The sequence below is a fragment of the Octopus bimaculoides genome, chromosome 9 (genome assembly GCF_001194135.2).
Source record: "Octopus bimaculoides isolate UCB-OBI-ISO-001 chromosome 9, ASM119413v2, whole genome shotgun sequence".
In the NCBI taxonomy this organism is placed as follows: domain Eukaryota; kingdom Metazoa; phylum Mollusca; class Cephalopoda; order Octopoda; family Octopodidae; genus Octopus; species Octopus bimaculoides.
In genome coordinates, this window is record NC_068989.1 from 44,460,453 (window position 1) to 44,466,951 (window position 6,499).

A 6,499-nucleotide genomic window follows, 5' to 3' on the forward strand; every position below is an offset into this window, starting at 1 on the left:
ACCCATCGACACCATCACTATCATGACCAATATTGAAACTGCCACAAAGATGTCGATTAGACCAAGTTGATGAGGATGATGAAAATGATGATGATCATGACTACGACGACGACGACGACGACGATGAAAATGAGAAGAAGAAGAAGAAGAAGAAGAAGAAGAAGAAGAAGATTCATTTCATCGACCTTGGTATCATTTCAACTGAATCAGATTTGGACACGACATATCAAAGATTGAAACCAGTTTTTTCTTTTTTCTGTTTTTAAACATTTAATCCAATGACTTCTAGAAGAGGATATCACCCTAGAGTGCCAAATGAACACTCCACCGTACTTTTCCAACCATCCTGCAAAACAGAAAAGACCTTCACGTAGATAACAGCACATCACAATTACACTTTAACTCCATTCACCCGAGTTCTGTGTGTGTCATTAGCAGAGTGCACTCTCGCTGTTGGAGAATAGCTTCGCTCTTCTTTTTTCACCAATCACTGAGGCCCTGCTAAAAGGCGATGGGTACCACCCTTCCTTCTCTAAGCAAGTCTAAGCAAAAAAATATTAAATTGTGCATTTCATACTATAAGGGGAGCCATGGCTGGAAGCAATAGAAGACAGGGATAAAGTGTTTCTAAAAAAAAACTACAAGAATCCTTCTTTTGTTTTAAATGTTCCAAGGTTTTATCCGGTTGCAATCTTCTGTACATTGTTACTGTTTTAGTAATATGCATACGAAATGATGCGTTATAATTTTAGTTAATTTTCTTTCTCTGACCTCACACGAACTCTGTTTTGTGTACTTAAATGTCTCCTGAAGCTACATATCCAAGTCATCTATGTTAGAGTGTTGAATGGTAGCTTGGGACTTGTTTGTGGTTTTCTTCAGCTCACCTATATAATAATATTCGGGACATTGTGTAGTTTTTTTAGGATTCTTGATAGTTGCAGATATGATGCTACTTGTTTCATTAAAAGGTCATCTCCAGCATGCACCGAATGGGTTCACTGTCGAGTGCTGCAAGGCAGAACAAAGAATTAGTGTTGCGAAGACTGAAACATTGATCTTCTCAAAAAAGTCTCCCCAGTGTACCCTGCGTATCTCAAGGCCATATTCACGAGTGATATAAGCTGGGGGCTGAGCTGCGTACTAGAATTACGGGTGCCAGCACTCGATCCTCGGAAGGTAAAAAAGCCAAACTTCGGTTTCGTGTCTGTTCTCTCCTAAGGTCTTTAACGTTGGGTAATGACCGAAGGAGTACAATTGCGAATACAAGCGGCCGAAATGGGGTTCCTCGGAAGGATCTCTAGAGTAACATTATTCGACAAGGTACGTAGCTCGGAGTCTCTCCAGGTCGAGCAGCTACTTCTCCCCAACGAGAAGCCACAGCTCCAGTACAACAGACATGTAGTTAGAATGTCGCAGAATAGAATCGTAAGATGGATTCTTCAAGCTGCGCTAACCGGCAGGAGATCTAGGGGTAGACCAAGAGTTAAATGGCTGGATAATATCCACAGTTTCAGTTGGTCACACTTATGAACCCAGCCGGAAAATCTAATAGCATTTGCTTCTGATAGGACCCTATGGAAGAGGCACCTGAGGACTCTACTCTGATGGATGGATGGGTGGATGGATGGATGGATATCGTTAGCATAGCTAATGAGTGTGCCAGTTCTGAGGATATGCCTGAGAGAGTTATTACAAATATTAACAGTCTAAAGTTAGTCTCTGAGGAACTTCACGCCAAACGGTTGAGTTTTTTTTAAAGGTACCGTTTAAAAGGTACCGTTTAAAAGGTACCGTTTAGCAACTTCACTTCTTCAATATTGCCTTGAGAGATAAGTATTTGTGTATGTGTGTCTATGTGTATATAAGTGTTTGTTTGTTTGTTTGTTTGTGTGCGCGAGCGAGCATGAACAATTATTTTGTTGAACGTATACTCTGTAATATCTATGTTGGTGATTATGATGTTTGGTTACTCTTGGGTTTGTGAAAATGCTCTTGCTTTGCTCATTGATCTATAGTTGTGTTGCGACAATGATGGACATGTATCGGCGGAGAGTTAGGAAATTAATTGTTATGAATATAAGTAGATGTGTTAGACAGAAAGTTATGCCTGGAGAGTACGTGTAGTTACCTTAGTGAGGATGTATTAATGTGGATTGTTGAGAGTTTGGAGTTTGCGATGCTACTCTGTCTCTCGTGTTATCTGTATTTTTTTTTCACGTTGAGTTGAGTCCATAAAAATTCCCTCCAATTGTTGGTGTTGTTTAAGTTCAGATTAATCTTGATTATACAGATCAATGTTAAAAGGATTTTACCTGCGTGATTGTCTCATCAATATGGTAATCCAGAACCACATTATATGTATCGCTTTCTAAAATGGTAGGGTATGATTTGGGAGAGATCTGGCTGCTATTTCTAGCAAGTGTAGCAACCATGTAGTGCTTTCTTGTCCAATTTTCTCTCATTGATAGTGTTTCGAATAACGTTAAAGAGTTGTAGTTGAGAGAATGTAGTCTATCAGATACATGTATATGTTCGTGCGTGTAGCTATATATGTGAATGTATAATATTTATATGTATCGGTGTATCTATCTATATATCCGTCCAACCGGTGCCAACGTGAAAAGGGGGTGTTGGTAAAGTGACACCGATGAGGATGATCATACACGGTTTGTAGGTGTGTAGAGAGAGAGCTTAGGAGAGCAGTGGAGCAGTCTATGACTTGGACCTGTTGAGCCCACAACTGATCAAGGGTAACCTCGATTCAGAAAAAAATATCATATTTTCTCTGTTAGGATTCGAAATCCGAATCAATGAGAGGATGAGTAATGGAGATAGGAAAGGGAGTCAGTAGGTTTGTTGTAGACTGGGGTGAGCAGGTGGATACTGTTGATTGTGAAGGGGATGTTCAGAAAACGAACGGAGATATCAGATATGTTAGAGGTAAATTCCAAGGCGAGCGAATAGAGTTAATAAAAAAGATTAATTCTATCGAGCTGTTTTCTGGTGAAGGTAGTTGCACCGACATAATCGTCAATTTAATGACCATAGAGTTCTGGTGTGAGTCCCGCCAATTGGGCAAAGATTTCCTCCTCACTGTAGCCTACAAGGAAAGTTGCGTAAGTGGGATCCTACTTAGTTCCCGATGTGACCCCGCTAGCTTGTTTGTAAGATTTCTCAAAGAAGGAAAAGCAATTAAGGGTTAGGGTGGGTTCATTTAAACGGAAAAAATGTTGTAGTGCTAGGTACAGGGAAGGGGTTGCTGATTAGGAAGTGTCTAAGGGCTGATAAGCTGTTGTTGTAAGGGATGACTGATTTAAAGTCCATGATGTATGTATTTATACATGTGTGTGTGTGTGTGTGTGTGTGTGTGTGTTTGATAAATGAAAAAGGATACATACATACACAAACATACACATATACACATTTATGTATGATGTGATGCAAATTTTCAGATACTGTTTATATTCTGTGCGGTGCTGTTAGAAGAGAGATAACAATGTTACGTCAGATTTTTTTATTATTACTATTGTATTATTGATGTAGTTTATGTCGTAGTCTTGGAGATGTTTGTTAAATGTTGTTGTCTGTTTCTGTGTAGAAAGGACCTAGGCCTTTACAGATTTCAAGGCGTTTGTGTGTCGACATTTCTTTTGGGGCCCCACTGTTCTGAAATGCATATTTTCTCCAATTGTTCTGTATCAAATTTTTCTTCTCCATTCTTCGTTTTCTATTGGTGTATTAAAATAGATACGAAAATCTGAAGGCATAAAACCTGCAAATGCCATTTTTCAGCGTCAAATAGAAAAAAAAAACTTGTACGATATTAAAAAATATGAAATAATCTATTAAGATGACGTGTGTGGATACAGTTACCGCGAACAAACTATACTTGAAAACCAATACTATAATGAATCGACTGAATGATGCAAGCATAGCTATTATTTCAAACAATTATACCTTTAATAAGAACAATTATACGAGATGGTATCGAAAAGTTCCAGGACTAGTTATGCTCAATAAAAATAACTTATTTACCTAAGTTTTAACATCATCTCCTTCGAAATAGTCACCTTGCGCAGCAATATACCGATCCCAGCGTTCCTGCCACTTTTAAAATCCGGTTTAGAAGTCGTTTTCCGTAAGCGAGGGCGAGGACCTTCTGTGATTCGCTCTGAGTCTCGACAACGGTGTTGAAACGGTGACCTTTCACCTACATTTTCATCTTGGGGAAGAGATGGAAGTCTGCAGGAATTAAATCGGGTGAATATGGCGGGTCCGGAAGCGATAACATGTTGTTTTGGGCGAGAAACTCGCAAGTGAAGAGAGCTTGGTGACAGGGTGCATTTTCGTCGTAAAGAATCCAGTTCTTCGCGGTTCATAGATCAGGTCGCTTTCGCCGAATGTCCTCTCTCAAAAGCCTCAAAACATCGCAGTAGAACTCACGATTGATGGTCTGGCCCTGGGGGACGAAGTCTCGCTGCACAAAACCACATTTCCGGGAGGGGGGTCGCTCGTGGCAAGTCTTCCAGGTCGCACATCGTCTTCCAGGGACGTTCTTCGGCTTTTGAAGCATCCGTGCCACTCGAAACATTGTGTACGACCCATTGCTTCGTCGCCGTAAGTTTGCCGAAGCATGTTCAATGTCTCTATAGCAGACTTCCCAAGTTTAAAGCAAAATTTCACGTTGGCTCTTTGTTTTAACTTCCTGTCCATGACAAAATCGCAGACTACAGCAGCATACAAGTGACCACAAAAACACAAATTTCACAACTTGCAGAGTAAACACAGTGATTTCACTCAGCACACTGCCTCATGAAGGTCACTGCTAGGTCTCACTGCGCATGCAACAGTGTGCTGACATTTGTTGGCGCGCTACAGAACTCGTTCGAGAACCAGGAATTAAAATCACAATCTTACGCTCGTGAGTCCAACACCCTAACCACTGGGCTACGTGCCTCCACGTTGGCTACAATGCTTCGTGGTATTTGTTCTAACTATCTACACTCTGTGTTCAAATACTACCGAGGCTAACTTTGGTTTCATCTTTTCGGGGTCGATAAAAAACGGTACTAATCTTAAGCAGTGGATTGGTGGAATTGTACGAACATCGGGCCGGATGAATTATTGCAGTTGTTCCGGCATTTTACGTTCTGAGTTCAAATCCTGTTCCGCTCTGCTTGGATGGTAGACTTAACCCGTCGCTCAGTTTAATATAATCGGAATGGCATTTTGATGCCTTTGGCAGAACCCACCCTATGGAAAGCATTTAGTTTCCAGTTTGAGGAAACCTCCCTCCCTCCAGTTTTGGAAGCCCTGTAACGTGTCATGAGTACTGCCCTCACCCCATCTACTAAAAAATTTTTTAAAAACGATTCTTTTAAAATTCCATTTCACAGAAACGCGGTTGTTCAGGTCGACTTTTGGTCCTTAAAATATTACATGTATCTCTTTTTGATAAGAAATAACTGGAATAAATATTTAGAAATGGTAAATTTTGATAGTCGGTATTCTTATATGTGAAGGTGCGTGGCTTAATGGTTACAATATTCAGCTCACGATCATAAAGTCATGAGTTCGAGTCCTGGCGGTGTGTTGTGTCCTTGAGCAAGGCACTTTATTTCGTATTGTTCCAGTTCACTTTATTGGCAAAAATAAGTAGAACCTAAATTTCAAAGGACCAACCTAGTCACTTCTTTTATCACTCTAAATCTCTCTGAGAACAAGGTTAAGGGTACACGTGTCTATTGAGTCCTCGGCCACTTGCGCATTAATTTCACGAGCAGGCTATTCTGTTGATTGGATCTACTCGAACACTTGTCCCCCTCACCGACGGAGTACCAAGAAGAGTGAATTCTGAAATAATAGAATATTACGTAAGAAAAGCGAATTTCTGTATACAAATGTTCAGTGAAATGTATCTAAGAATTAAAAAAAGTACAACTTTTGAAAATTTTGACTTGTGGATATTTGATGCCAACGATTACGTCACATTGAAAACTGAAGCTCGTAAAGATTGTTAGAAATGTTATCAAAGACGTCACATTGGTAATTGATGCTAATCGAAGCGATTTTATATCAGGAATTTTATCGTTAGATTACCACCTAATGCTATATTTATCAAAAAGTTAACCTCTACTGAATGTAATTATTCTAATATTGAAAGAAAAACTTTAGCAATTATGTCGACCAAAAAACGATGCCATCATTTTCTATTTGGTAAAAAAAAATGCTTGTATAGACCATGTTTCAGTCATTGGACTGCGGCCATGCTGGAACACCGCCCTGAATGGTTTAGTCTAACAAATCGACCCCAGTACTTATTTTTCTTAAGTCCAATACTTAATCTATCGGACTCTTTTGTCGAAACGCTAAGTTACGAGGACATAAAAAAAACAACAACGGTTGTCAAGCGGTGGAGGAGGCCAAACAGAAATACACACGCACGCACACACACACACACACACACACACACACACACACACACACACACACACAC